The sequence below is a fragment of the Equus caballus genome, chromosome 23 (assembly GCF_041296265.1).
Source record: "Equus caballus isolate H_3958 breed thoroughbred chromosome 23, TB-T2T, whole genome shotgun sequence".
Classification (NCBI taxonomy): domain Eukaryota; kingdom Metazoa; phylum Chordata; class Mammalia; order Perissodactyla; family Equidae; genus Equus; species Equus caballus.
Window position 1 is genome coordinate 46,325,471 of NC_091706.1, and position 15,631 is coordinate 46,341,101.

The 15,631-nt window shown below is 37.1% G+C and overlaps 1 long non-coding RNA gene across 1 annotated transcript; it reads right to left on the minus strand.

Annotated features, from left to right (window-relative positions):
* Positions 1-9,379: 9,379 nt before the first annotated feature.
* Positions 9,380-14,570, minus strand: LOC111770114 (uncharacterized). Its single transcript, XR_002803062.2, has 3 exons — positions 13,216-14,570; positions 11,698-11,784; positions 9,380-10,918 (listed from the first exon to the last, which is right to left on the minus strand). It is a non-coding gene; the product is annotated as an uncharacterized lncRNA (long non-coding RNA).
* Positions 14,571-15,631: the final 1,061 nt, after the last annotated feature.

Genomic DNA, 15,631 nt, shown 5'->3' on the forward strand with positions numbered 1-15,631 from the left:
AAGTGAAATAAGCCATTTACAGAAGGACAATTGCTGCATGATCTCACTTACATGAGTCAAACTCATTGAAGCAGAAGGTAGAAGGGTGGTTGTCAGGAGCTTGGGGAAGGGGAAATGGGGAGTTAAGGGATAAAGTTTCAGTCACGTAAGATGAAAATGTTCTAGAGATCTGTTGTATAATATGGTGCCTACACTAAACAATGCTGTACTGCATACAATAAATTTAAAAGACTAGATTTCATGTTATGTATTTTTTAACATAATAATAATTTTAAAACTTTAAAAAAAAGAGAGAGAATGATGGTGCACTTCTTTCCACTGGGAATTCCCAAGACCATGTCTATTCCATTCCTCCTGGTGTCTCATTACTGTTTTGCTATACCTTCATTTTATAAATATTGATTGAATGTTCTGCATATATTTTGTCTGTATCTCTCATATTACCTACTACAGGGCTTTGAGCACAGAAGACACTCAACAAACACTTGTTGAATAAACGCATTGATGTATTTTGTAAAGGACAATTCTATTAAAATTTTCCAAATGTTACAGGCCAGTTAAGTTTTAGAATTCACTTGAAAGGCTGATTTTCAGAACTCTGTAAGGCTATAAGTTCACGAGGAATTTAAAGAAGTTAGCATCTTTACTGAGAGAAATAGTTGGGAAAGACAATGGAAGATGTTGGTCTTCATTCATTCTCGCATTGGACATACTAAGGAACTACCAGTTGCTGTGAGGATAAACATAGGCTCACAGTCTAATGAACAGCCAGACCGTATGTAATGAAATGAGTGTAAAAAGAAGTCAACATAAGCGGTTATGGGTACAACAACATTAGAACAGTTGGCATCTTCCAATGTCTTCAGGGGTTGCCAAAGGCTTTACATCTAGATTGGGTTTTAAAGGAACAATCTACACTCATAAGGTAAGAGAAGGGCAGTCTAGGCAGAGGAAGCAGCAGATACAACAGTGAGAAAACGTGAAGAAGCCAGGCTAATTAGGGAATTTGTAAAAACTTCAGAAGTTCTGGAGTATAGTACGTCAACAGGAGAGTAACACAGAATATGTGGTAATGAGATTGTGAAGGACTTGAAGGTTCAAGATCTTAAGTCAGAAAGACTTACGTCAGAACTACTCCCATCTTCACTCCAATCTCAACTAAATCCAAGGACTGAAAACTACAGCACAAGATGCTGTTAATAGGATATCCACTGTCTAGATCAATGCATGTGAAAGTTGTAGACATTTGTTAAGTTCCAGGCAATGTACAGGTATTTGATTAATCTCTGCCTCTTTTTGTGTATTTCATAGCACTTTTTACTATCTTACAATATGTGTCACATTTGACTGTATACGTGTAAGTGAATTGTGCTATTTGCCCTAAATCCGTTTTCAGCCCCTTGTTTATCTCTGTATCTTCCACAGATGTTGGGTGAACTGAATGGCACCAAATGGAACTGAGCTAAAGCATTATTTCTTTCTCATGAGTTTTACAATCTACGATCCTTACTGAATAAATGCAGTCACAGAAAAGATACCTTTCACAATATAGTTAACTTAGACTAAAAAAATAAGAAGAAGAAAATAAGAAGAAGTGTTTGGTTACTGACACCTAACCCTTTGTTTTTCTTTGACTTGAGTCAGCAGAAATATGAAGCCTGGTAAGACTGCCTGTATTTCCAGCTTTTGTGACCCTTGTTTATTCATCAAACTATTGTGAACTTTGGCCCAGTTATGTTCTTTTGCAGCCTATATTTATATTTGTGTACCATTCACCCAAATGGAAGAGAGACTCTCTGTTCCAAGGAATCTGTTCACAGAGATTCCAGAGGCATGGAAAGAAAAGGCTGGTCAACACATACATTTTGTGTTTCTTTATAGAAGGACCAACTGATTTGTTTTAAGGTACTCGCAGCTCTAACTGCTAATCTGGATAGGAAGTGCCTAATCTTCCCAGGACTACTGGAATAAAAGGGGATTTTTTTTTCACTTATCACAGGCTCAATTATAGGATAAATCTCCAAGAAGTGTATGCCAAGCCACCCAAAGGACTCACGTAAAAGAAAAGAGATGTCTAAGATGTTAAATGCTAATGGAATACAATAGTTACAGGAACTAAATTACAAGTCAGCCTGTAGAGGGAATGTGGAAGACAGGAGTAAAGAAGGACAAAGATTTTTACCACTCTTTTCTAGAATTTTTATTTCTCTTTTTGTAACTATTGCATCACACATTTCCTATTAGAGATACTTATGTGAATTTACGCTATCATAGTTAAAGGGCCATTTTAGGATTTTTTAAAGGGCTGAATTCAAAAGGATATAAATCCTATAACTGAAAATCTACATAGCTAAAGATATCTAATTTTATAGTCAGATATTTATGATAAGCTCTTGATAATCATATCACTTTTACGCCATTATCTTATTATTTGGTATACAAATACATTAATTCAGTTAATGAAGCTTTAGTTTCTGAAGGGAATTAATATGATTTCTGAAAGTATTCATCGCGACAAATGCTTCTTAAGGTCTGGAAAAATATGATCAACAAATAAAGCCAGTATCGTCATTCTTGATGAATTTTAGAACGAATCCACAGTTTAATTTGAAGATCACTTTCTCTGTGATTCAGGGAAGGGGCAGTGCTGTGGATGAAAGGCTGTCTCAGATAAAGGTTTCAGATTCCACAATTGCAAAGAATTTAGAAGGAGAGTCTTTCTTAAATCTCTGAGGCCTGACGGTTTACCTGTGATAAGTTATATGCATCGATCTCAGTGGGTATCTTTTGAAAAATGATACGCTTCTTTCTATCATCCTTTTGCTACCAGGAAACTCAATGTAATTTAGTTTTTAATTGTGTCCACTCTTTTACATCAGATTAAAGGTAAAATTAAGTCCCATCCCTGTTTTCCGTGTTTTCTAAAAAAAAAAATATTTATTTCTGACCTCTCCTTTGAAATTTTCTATAATATATGCACTGTCATTAAAACATACAGATTTTTTTTTAGAAAGGAGGAAAGTATGCATTATAAATCAAAAGAATAAGAAAGATGGAATTATAATTCATTGTTTTAAAATGTTCTTTTTAAACAAGCTTGAAAAACGTAATTTTTGTGATGTGATTTATTAGACAAATGTTTGGCAAGATGAGGTTCTTTTCCCTTTTATTTTACTTTTTTCTTCTGTTTTCATGAAAAATAGCTTAGTTATAGAAACCCTCTTTTCTTTCAAAGAGGACTTAATTCTCTTCTAATGAATCTTATATTGAACAAGCTAAGGGAAACAAATGAGGGGAACAGAGTCAGAGAAGGAAAATGGAACTAGAGTTGAAACTCTTAGTGAGTGGGAAGAAACAATGAACCCCAGTTTTGTAGTTTGAAAAGCTAATGGAAATTGGTGCCACCAACTAAGAATCAGACTACAGAGGGGATAACAGTTTGAAAAAGATAATGAGCTCAACGGTGGTTATACCATGCATTAAAGCAACTGGAGGAGGGGGGAAAAAGAGTGAAAATGTAAGTGGCCATGGTAACTCACTGAACCTTACCACAAACTCACCTCCTCCAAACACCAGACAGAAGAGCCATTGCAAAGGTGAGGTTTCTGAGGTTTCCAAAACTAATCTGAAAGATGGACCTGAGTTCGGTGGAGGCACATAACACCTTATAACTTAGATCATCGCTTGGGGTTGAAAGGTAAAGTATAATGTAACATACCCCATTGCCGGAGGATAAACAGGCTTGGATTACCACTGCATTATTTGGCTGCCCTCATCAGAAACATAAACCATCTCTACAAGTTTAAGATAAAACAGGAGAGGCCTGATCATTTGACTCAAACAAAACCATCTTAAGTGCAACTGCTATCTCCCCTCCTGATATGGCACATGACTCCTTGTCAAGCCCAGCTGGAGACTGTATCTAGAAGGATTAGAGTTGAGTTTTCTGAAGCTGCCCTTTTCTCTTATACACACTCACTAATATGATCATCTTGTTTTTACTGAAACACCCTGATAAAAGTTGCATGAAATCTGCAAATGGTAACTAGACGTGGAGAAATTCTGCCAGGAGCAGTACCACCCTGAGACAAGTCCTCAAAGGTAATAGCTTTGTGGGATTTGGCTGCCTGTTGATAATATTTCATGTAAGTTTCCACAGCCAAGAAGAAACAGATCAATCCAAGGGGTTTTTGCAGCTATTTTTTTTTTCTTACATGTGAAAACACAAAGAAAAAAGTGCATAGCACAGTCCTCTAATAAAACTTTGGGGATCATTTTTATCAAGATGGCCACACATCTGTGAATATTAAAAATGAACTTTAGCACTTTTGTTCCTTATCATAATATTACCACCATCATTTCCTTCCCTATGAATGTTTTATACCTCACCCATTCTATGACCCAACCCAAAATAAATCTACTCCAGGCAAACCATGTGTGCTTATCTAAACAACGCAAGCAAGTATAAAAGATTAAGACAAACTTCCCACTAAAAATGAGAATGTTAAAAAAAAAAAAAAAACTAGTTCAAGTTTCTTTTTTAACAATCTAAGTTTGCTTTAAATATTATTTTCCTGGATTCATTGTAAGCATTCGAGATTTCAAGAAAAGCACCCCTTTTGTAAAGCTTAATAAGCCCAGAAATATATTTATTATTTCAGAAACGTATGTGTAGATCAGATATACTCTAAGTTAAGCAAATTATTTGTAAGATTCAAAGGAAGTAGGTGATTTAGTTTTTGTTATAGTGATAATTGCTTCAAATGTTTCTGGTCTAGTTAATTAATTGTTGACCATCTATTATATTTCAGACCCATGCTGGAAAGAATTATAAATGTAAATGTATATTTATATACACACACAATGTATATAAATGTATACAAGTGCAGATGTACATTATTTTATATATGAAAATGTAAAATATTGGACCAAAGGGTTAAAAACAAACTCTAAAGATGATGTCCTGATTCACCTATGACTTTTGATGTTTGAGATTCACGAGCCAAATACAGACTTCAGAGGAAGGCATTCCTTTAGTGCAGTGAAGCTGAGAAGGGAAGATGGAGAATTCTGTTAAAAGTGACTCAGATAATTAAATTGTGTATCCTCTGTGGTCCTTCTAACTTTTCGGTTTATTTAACCAAAAAAAACCGCCTCAAAAGAAGAACTATTGATTTGGCCTCTTTTCTCTCTCACCAGACCAAGTCTGGTGCTACTTTGACACAAAAATAATAAATCAGCTTCACTTAGTTCTATGAACTGGAGTGCAACACCTCTTATGACGAGTTGAAGGGCTGCATTTCTCCAAATCCCCACTCTGGTCCTTTAATTGGAGTTTTGCGAAGCCTCTCGTGGCATCACCAGCTGCAGTCAGGAAGGGGCTATTTGAAGCTCCATATGGAAATGAGACCAGAGCTGGTGGAGTTTTACACAATGTCATTCCACCCTTTCCCTGTGGAATAGGAACTGTTGGCAAAGCAGACATCCTCTCATAGTCAGAATAATCTCAGCTTTCTCCTTGGAAAACATACAAAAAAGAAAAAGAACATTCTAACATGCAACCATGAGGAATGCGCATTAAGATCCTGTTTAGAGGGATTAAAATCTGTATCTTGAATCAGCATTACTGACTGCCCTCCGTATGTCTGTCTGAACTAGTAGTTAGACAATCCATTTCTTCATTTTTGTCTAGTGATATTGGAAAGCCTACGGCATTCACTGAACTATATTAAGCAGCCAGTGAAAACCAAGTTGAATGGAATGTTCCAGAGTTATCCAAAGTTATCCAAAATGTTAGCCAGTAAATTCATCCTAACCCAAGTAAAAAAAACCATCCATTGCTATTCTTTTTTTCTCATTAACAAGTTTATTTTGGCTGCATTATCCTGACATCTATCGTGTCAGGATCACAATATATCAAAATATAACTATACCGATTCTTGTATGTACTGATTTTACAACTGATTTTTATAATATTTTTACCATGAAGAATAAAATTTAATAAAATCTGGCAAACTCATTTTGGAGTTATTTTAATGAATGACCTGTCCTTACATCCTCCTAATTTGCAAACCAAACAAGTTCAACGACCTCAAAAGTTGTGCCACATAAGGTGAGAAATAGTGCTGAGGAAATTTGAGGTTTCACAAACCCTTCAAGGATTTGCTAATGGCTCTTTCATCAGCATATGCCTATTATAGTTACTTTTGTCCCTCTAAAATGCTACCATTCAATTCAACAAGTCTAACAGGGATTTTGATAAAATTTTCCTGGGATGATCATTTGATATTTGTATGTTATCAATTGCAGATTATGACAAGATTTTGGCATTGAGATCTATGTGGTATTGCTGACTTTCGTATTCTGTGATGATAAATTCTATTGCACACAAATGAAACTAAATTGTGCATTTTGCACTAGTTGCACAGGAAGCTCATCCTTTTCAATAATGTAGGGGTGCTGACTGTAGCTTTCTTCAGGGATGGAAGTATCATGATGACAAAAAGATCTGACACCCTAACGCCATCACTGAAAGATAGCTGGTCCACTCTGCAGTGCAACACCCAGGGGTCAAGAGAAAAGAGATTTTCTCTGCCCCATATCTCTATCCTGCTCTCCCTTCTCTGACGATATTTTTTTTACCATCTTGCCTAATGCAACGTAGCACTGGGAGATGATTCCAGGACACAGGCTAAACAAGGGAAAGTAGCATAAAGTCCACAGAATTAAGAAATATTACATAGCATGTTTTACATTACTCAACTCTTCATCTTTTCCTTTCTGATACTCATCCTCCATCCACACAAAAATATAATACTTTGAAATGCAATTCTATGCTCTGGTGCTTAAAACCTTCCAATGGCAACACATTGCCTGTAAGACAAGTACAAATCCATTGCAGGGCACACAAGCCCAATTATTACCTGGTTGCTACTTCTTTCACTTTATAATCTAGAAATAGCAGATTACTACAGTTCTCTAATGCATATTACGATGAACCATGCATGCTGTTGTCCATAATCTTTCCTCTGCCTGCAGTCTTACAAATCTTGACCTTGCTGGCCCATACTTAAGACTTGGCTCATAGATATGTTCTCCAGAAATCTACCCATGAACTCATGGGTCCCTCCTGAACTCCCCAGACTGAACAATGGGCCCTTCTTGTTGAACCCATAGCACTCTCTGCTGTCTTCCATTATAGAATGTATCATAGTGGGTTTTCTTCATCTTTCCTTCTTAGGAAACTGTGAACACCTCAAGGTCAAAAGAAAAAATGTGTTCACCAATATTTTATTCCTCTCTCTGCTGCCCCTCACCTCCACCTTCCAGGATGGCAGAGGGTGGAGAGAGAGAGACCCAGGAAAGCAGAGACGAAGATAACAGAAATATGTAGAGAGAAAACAGGGTCCCCAGGGGAATTCTAGAGAAAAACAAATGCTTAAAATAAAACAAACCCCATTACAGGAGATTGTCTGGGTATGTCTCTTGCTTGCAACCTGAAAGAATAAAATGAATACAACACTCAGTAAATGTTCATGGGGTAGCTTCCTGGTGAATGATAAGTATCCTCTCTGTTTTCACAACAGGCTCTATTTCCTCCTGCAATCATTTTTCTTACACGGACTGCCTGTTCCTACTCTCTAGGCCCATTCAGACCAATATCTCTCTAAGCCTGGGTAAAACCCCATTGTCTCTATGAAGCCTGCTCTGTCTACTCCTGGAAACATTGTTTTTATCACCTCTGAAACTCTAGGATACTGACTTTTATTCTCACCATTCATAAATATTTTATGGCTTTCTTTCCTTCATGTTTATTTAATCTCAAAAAAATCCTGTCTGGTTAAATATGTTGATAATTCTGTTGTGGCTCAAACCACTGATACTCATATTTGGTGCTGACAGCAAATGAAATTAATGTTTAATTAAATGATTTTCTCTTTTCTCTGGCTTCCCTTTCTGTTGGAATATTCATAAACCTATGGAAAACAATTGGTTAGATTTGTATTTCTTTTAGACTTCTTTTACCCATCCACGTATTCTTATAAAAAACTGGAATTTCAAGCATCTGAGGGTAGACAAAGGAGCTGTTTATAGGCAAGGGAAAGCTTACTTCACCTAAAATAATTTGAAAATATTTTATATACAAATTTTCTAAGTGATCTTGGGAAAGTATATTTTCTCTTTGTATTTTAGATTCCTCCCTGTAAAATGAAGCATTAGATGACGAAGGAATCTTTCCAAATAAAAATGTCCAATGTGTGTAAACCCATAATTTCTTGATTCAAATGGTGTTAAAGAGTAGTATTACATGGTTAAATTATTAATCTAAAGATCATTGAACATATGTAGCAGAGATGAATCTCAATCCACAACTCAAACGCACAAGGAATATGTTTATTTTCTATAATTGTCTATAATTGAACAATTTCTATTTTGTGCTTCATTCTATCTGGATGGCAGAAACTTACTCTCAGTCACCTTGGAGTTTCTTCCCCTCCTTTCCCCAAGATGTGCTTAAGTTCTGGGTTTACAGAGCACCAAAGCAATGGGATTGTAGTAGGGATCAAGTGCTCAATAATGGCTGTCCACAGTGGTATTCACTGAGACACATAATATTGCTACATCATTCTCCACAGGTTACACCAAGTCATCCATCCCTCACCCTGTCCATAAGCCCCCGCCCCCGAAGTCCAGGACCTCGCTGCTCATGTCAGAATGGAAACCATTCTGCTGTACTCGTGACACTACAAGTGTCAAGAAACTCTACAAATCTGTCTCAAGACCCATCTAAACACACACATAATCCATTCTTCACTAGGTTTTCATCTCTTCCCTGAAGCCCTCTCCCCAGGATCTTTTCCATCCACTCTCTCTGGAACCCACCCTTCTGTTGAGGACAATTAGTTTCACATTCTCATCACTTTCTCTCCCAACTCTTCCTCCGCTCCACACACTCTCTCTCTCTAGAGAGAGAGAGAGATCAATCTAGATAGATAGATAGATAACTTGCAATAATTAAGTATAAAAATTAAGTAAAAAATTAAGTATAAAAAATACACATAAAGTGCCTAATTCCACATATGACTCAATGTTAGAAGCTCAATAAATGTTAAGCACTACTTCTTCTATTACTTTTACTTCTTTGAATAGTTATTGCAGTGATGTTCAAAAATGAAATATATATAAAAACACAGACATGTACACAAAAGTTACAGTGAGAAATATCCTTCTCATCCAGTTACCCCTTTGTCCAGTTTCCCTGTTTGTCCCCCAAGAGATAACCATGATAGAGTTGTTTTTTTAGTCAAAGATAGTGAAATAAAATTAATGACATCCATAAAAGAGGGAGTTTAGGATATTTATTTTCATATATTCAGACATATTTATAACACTGTTGCCGAAACATTACATCATACTTTGTCAAATATTTATGGAGCACTTCCACAGACACTCTTCTAATGCTTTCAAAATATTAACCCAGTTATTTCTCATCAACACTATGAGCAAGGTGTTACTGGTAGCCTCCTCTGACAGAAGGGGAAACTGAGGCTCAGAGACTAAGACTTGGAAAGAGAAAGTGAGATTTAATTTTTAGGCCTTCTACCCTAACACAGCTATTATAATTTATATATGTACTCATCTAGCCTTTGCATATACATGTACTTCAACATTCTTTTTAACTGTTTTGATTTCTTCATGAATTGTCAAAAGTCAGAAATGCCATTATCCTCAGAAATACTTTGGCTAGCCTAAGAAACAATTTATGGAGAATAGGGTTGAATGAGGGAGCATCCACAGACTCTCTTGAGCATGAGCAGTAATCAAATATGTTTCCATTTAATCTTCATCTTTGAAAACACTGTTTTTTAAAAAAAAATCATTGACCATTGCATAAAATCCAGAATGCTAAGGTCTAGTAATAATGATGATTTACACTTAAAAAACACACCCAGTGTCTCCCTCTGTATCCTCACAGCAATTCTATTGGGATAACCTTCTTATTACTATCCCTGTTGCTTATTTTTCTCCTTTAATCCATCTTTTGCAATGTCATATATCTTCCCAAAATGCAAAATAATGGAATGCATCTTTTTTAGAAAGTTTGAATATTTTCCAAACATTTTGAGTTTAACTTTTCAAAATATTTAAAATTTCCTAGGGGCCGGCCCAGTGGCAAAGTGGTTAAGTCCACACATTCAGCTTCTTGGTGGCCCAGGGTTCACCAGTTCAGATCCCAGGTGGGGACATGGCACTGCTTGGCACGCCATGCTGTGGCAGGCGTCCCTCATAGGAAGTAGAGGAAGATGGGCACAGATGATAGCTCAGGGCCAGGCTTCCTCAGCAAAAAGAGGAGGATTGGCAGCAGTTAGCTCAGGGCTAAGCTTCCTCAAAAAAAAAAAAAAAGAGTTGGACTAGAATAAAGAGACTGAAATATTAAAAAATAAAATAAAATAAAATTTCCTAAATCATAGATTCATATATTATATAAATATATGTATGTATAAGCAATATATGTAATATAATCCTTCTATTATACTATATATAATAAACTATCACCATGCAAAGTAAGGCATTCAATTTTCAACCTCCATTTGTAGCCTCATCTTTTACTTCCTGACTTCGCCTGCCCTCACCCAGGTATTCAATTATAGTCAATTATTTGCTATCATCTGAATAAAATATTTGATTTCCATGCCTTTGTTTATATTGATCCCTTCTCCACTGATGGAATCCTATTCTTCCTTTAAGACTCAACTCAAATATTACCTACTTAACTTTCAAGACAAATATAATTTGAATTTGGAAGTCTCCCAATCATAGCAATGTGCTTCCACAGCGCTGGCGTGTGTGGCATATGGCACATTTTATTATTTCTTCATGTGCCTAATGGATTTCTCATTGTGTCCTGACATAGTACCTGGAATACAGTAAGTACAGAATAAAAGATTATAAGATCCATGAATGATAGTGAGATGGCATAGCAGGAACTATTACTTGTATTTAACAGATGAAGCATTTTGCAAAAGTAAAAACGGCTTGCTGAGGGCTACAGACTAACTCCTTTATGATATTACACAGCTATATGAGCACAAGAGAAAGCTAGCTTCCCAAATGTTCCCACCTTTCTCATGATGTGTGACAGGAATTGAAGAATGACAAAGCTGGCGGAAAAATCCAGGTATTTGCAAAGAATACTAGGGCCAATTTGGAGGGACCGAATCGTGAATACTTTAAATTTATGACCACAAATCTCAATGGGCTCTGAGAATTACCTATATACACTCCTGGTCAACTGAGACAGCTATTTCCCATCACCCTTACGCCTCTCCTAAATCTCAAAAGCTGACCCTCCATCTTACTTCAGTAAAAAGGCAGATGTACCTGCAACAGAGCCTTACTGCAAAGCAGGGTGGATGGATGGGTGAGACAGCCAGATCTATGATCAGAGAGGAAAGGGGATCTTATTTTGACATGGACTCCACCGACTGCAAGGGCTTAGTATCTCGACTTGGCAAAAAGAGGTCAGTGTCCTGTTCTGTCTTTATTCTGTATCCTTACCAGATAATGTTCCCAGAGAGGAGATCTGAGATGTATTGCTCTTGTGTCATCTCAACGAGTTCTCTGGATCAACGTTTATAAAAATAGGAAGAATGACTAATGATAGGAAGGAGACCTGAAAGAATGGAGGGGACTTACCAGTGGGTAAAAGAAGACGGAGCTCACGTTTTTCCATGATGGTGAGACAGCCTTCTTGGCACATCTTTAAGACATCAGTTGGATATTCTGTTGCCGCATGATGAAAAGAAGGAACTCTTTATTTCTTAGATTTCTTTAGGGTAGCACAAACTCTTTCTTAGTTAGATTTCCTTTCAGTAGTTATAAGAGATGATAAGGGCTGTTGAAGCTTAGGGGAGATTCTAGGTGACACCCTTTCCAATAGTTAAGGTCACTTAGGTCTGCACTTTATACAGTACAGAACATTCTGCATCCATTGTACTTGCTTATATGACTGTATACTCCCACAAACTATGAGTTCGTGCGTATTCCCAATGCCTAGTATACTGCTAAACATACAGCAGATACTCAATAAATGCTTATTGAGTGAACATATACTTGTATGATTTTGCTTGTGCTAAGAATTTGGATGGAACTTCAACTCAGAATGAAGTAGAATGCACCATATTTTCAGGAAGGTTAGCAATGTGAAATCATTATAAGTTATTGATATGATTTGTATACTACCTCATAGGACACATACAACTTGAGGCGGTGCTAGAAACTTAGTACTAAGAAAAGACTAGGAATTTTAAATTCTTTTTTAAAAGTAAGATCTAATAGAGAATTGTAATTTCAGAAAGGACTCCTATGTTCTTGGCTTGATCCTTTCACATTTTGGGGAAAAAAAATTTTAATATGTCACTTTCACCATAGATGCCACTACTAATGACTAGATTTAATTATTATCTGTAAGATTTGCTGTATTGTTTATTAGAAATGTCTTCAGAAGGATGGATTATTATTTCTTGAGTGTATTTCAGCCTTAATAGGTTTGTAGTGGTGATCTGGCTTATTTATAAAGCAGGAAGAACAGACAAGTTGAGAGTCTCCTGTATAATTTTTTCCTCTTTGATTCTGGCTCATTTATAACCCATTGGTGTAGTGTTAGAGTGACATTGCCAGATCGAAGCATCTTCACAGAAAATGAAAACAGACTTCAATCAAGATTAAAGCAGAAAGAAATGACTTTCCCTTAAGTCATTGCTTTTTACTTCTGTGGGTGCATGTTTTCTGCTTCCTGAGGGATTGGCAGTACAGTGCATGATGTTATCCTTAGCTTCTTACATCGCTGACAGCCTTATAGGGTTCTGCATGGGAATATACTTGGTTAGTTTATTATAGAGAGAACATACTCCTAAAAAGAAGGTTCTTTATCATTTTCTATCTGATCTTGAGTTGGTCAAACTAGTCCCTGATAGTTAGAGAAAGTTCAAATATTTAGCCTTGCCAAACACAGGGCTTCTAACATTTTAATTGAAAGTTTAATGCTGTCTGATTTTGTTTTGATATTGCTCAAGGATCCAGTCAAGTGAAATACATAATTCCTTTAGGTTCAAGACACAAGCCTTAGAGAGAAATGTCTTCGCAATTATTTCTATGTTGCAGGAAATTTAAATTCTAATTTTGCATCAACCTCCAATAGGTAGGTCAACTTACCTTTTTGTAGGGCATTGTTCTCTCATCCAATACAATTGTGCTCAACTAGGTACCTTCAGAGATCACAGCAATGGCACGTTTTACTGAGGAGTTCAAGTGACTGCTGGTTATGAGGAAATTCCTGGGCTTCCATCCTCACTCAGAGTCCATTCACTGACCTGTTGATTCAGCTGGACTCTTTAAATACTTAAAACTAATAGACTTCTGAGCGTCAACAGGGCTTGGATTTTTAGTCAAGAGAAGCCTGAGACAGAAGTATGAAAAAATGTGGAGACTGGCATAGGGACCACTGTTTGCAATCCCGTCATTACAGGGAGACATTTTGTGGTTTACAAGAAACGTTCAAACCTCTGATCTGGCAGAGACCTGCCATCCTAGACTGATTTTGTCATCAGTAGTCTATTTGGCACAGAAACAGTCATTATATGGATTCCACTTTTCCTATTCTTGAACATTATTCTTTAATTACTTACAGGAATCCACCAGTCTGTTGATAACTTTGTTTAGGCCATACTGTTTAGCTGGTCAAGTCTGTCTTTTCTGTCCTCTATTCTTCCAAACTCTCACTTCTCTGTAGGATCCCAAGTTCCTCTCCAGGCTCTCAGCCACTTCATCCCTCTATCTGTAGAGGAAGAACTTCAGGTTCTCCAGGGTGCGGATGGATGAGGCCTTGAGGAAGCCAGAAGAGTTTTCATACTAAGTTGATAGAATCCAAACAGTAAATGGGGGAGAATTTTCCCACAGTCATGACTCACTTTCTACATGTGCAAATATTTAAGTTACAGGTGGTATTTTCAGAATTCACAACCAAAGGCAGACCTCCAAAGTTTCCCACAGGCAGACTTCACTATACTTAACGGTTTAGGAATGCATGCTTGTCCAGTTAGTTAAGTAGTTAGTTGGTTATATGCAAAACTAATACGTTGCTTACTAAAAGTTAGGAAGTAAACATATCCCAGAGGAAATAAGCACAAACTGTTGTCAGGCAGACCTGGGCAAAAATCCCAGCTCTGTCACTAACTAGATTTTTTAATATGAGCAAGTTTAGTTTAGTACTTTAACACTTATTTTTCTCTTCTATAAAATGGGGAATAATTCTGGCCTCTTAGATGTGAGACAAATCTAGAAGGGACATCTGTCAACGCATTATGATAGAGTTGATCTTGCTGTTCAGATTAACAAGGCAGGCATCTCTTCTGTCCTTGTGACTCCAAGTGGATCCTGAAAATTGACTGATGAAAACAACTTTCCAATTTAGAAGGCCATCCTTTGAAGATTACCACTTAACAAGGTTGCTTGAAGTACAAATAAGAGCATGGATAAAGCACATTACACTGTACCTGTACACAGTAGGCACTTAGCCAATGCTAACCTTTCATCTTTATGATGTTAATAACTACAGTAATGATAATAAGCTGTGATGCAAAAATCTGGGTCATAATGAAAATGTGATGAGGCTAGTGGTCAGACTGGACACCTGGGAGCGGGACATTGGTCAGATCACCACAGTCTGGAGTTTGGCCCTAGTGTGTTGGCTCAGTAAACACAGTATTGGTCACTACTGGAGGATGATTCACAACCAGTAACTCAGAAACAACAGATGTAATAATTTACAATGAGAAATGTAGTTATCACACACAAATATTCTAGTATTCACAATTCCATTTGGCAGAAGAGATCAGGGTGAAACAAGGTTCACATGAGAGTGGAGTCAGAACCAAGGTAGAAAGCTGGATGATCTTAAAAATGAAGGTTTCCACTCTTCATCAAGCTGGTGAATCCACAGCCGCTGTTGGAATTAACTTATCACATGGATCATAAGGACAAGATAGTATATAGAGGAGCCAGAACATTCTATCGCTTATACACCGCCTGTGATACACTGCTGATGACACACTGCCAATGGGTCTCAGTACTTTTTTCTTCCCCTTTTCTGTTCTCTAAGTTGAACAATCTCCTTCCATTGCCATTTCATTCCTTCTTCCCCTCTTTTATCCTTCCTTTCCTTTTGCTTTATGTGTTTTTCTTTCTTTCTTTTCTTTTTTTTTTTTTTGAGGAAGATTAGCCCTGAGCTAACTGCTGCCAATCCTCCTCTTTTTGCTGACTGGCCCTGAGCTAACATCCATGCCCATCTTCCTCTACTTTATGTGTGGGACACCTACCACAGCATGGACTGCCAAGCAGTGCCATGTCCGCACCCGGGATCCGAACCGGAGAACCCTGGGCCACCAAAGCAGAACATGGGAACTTAACCGCTGCACCACCCAGGCTGGCCCCTGTTTTTCTTTCGTTAGTCTTTTTTTCCTCTTCTTTTTTTAGGCAGGATAAAACACATTTGAATAACTACAGCTTGTATATGTTAACAAAGCCATTCTCCTTTACTCCAGTTCAATGACCCTCCTTGGCTACTCAAGAT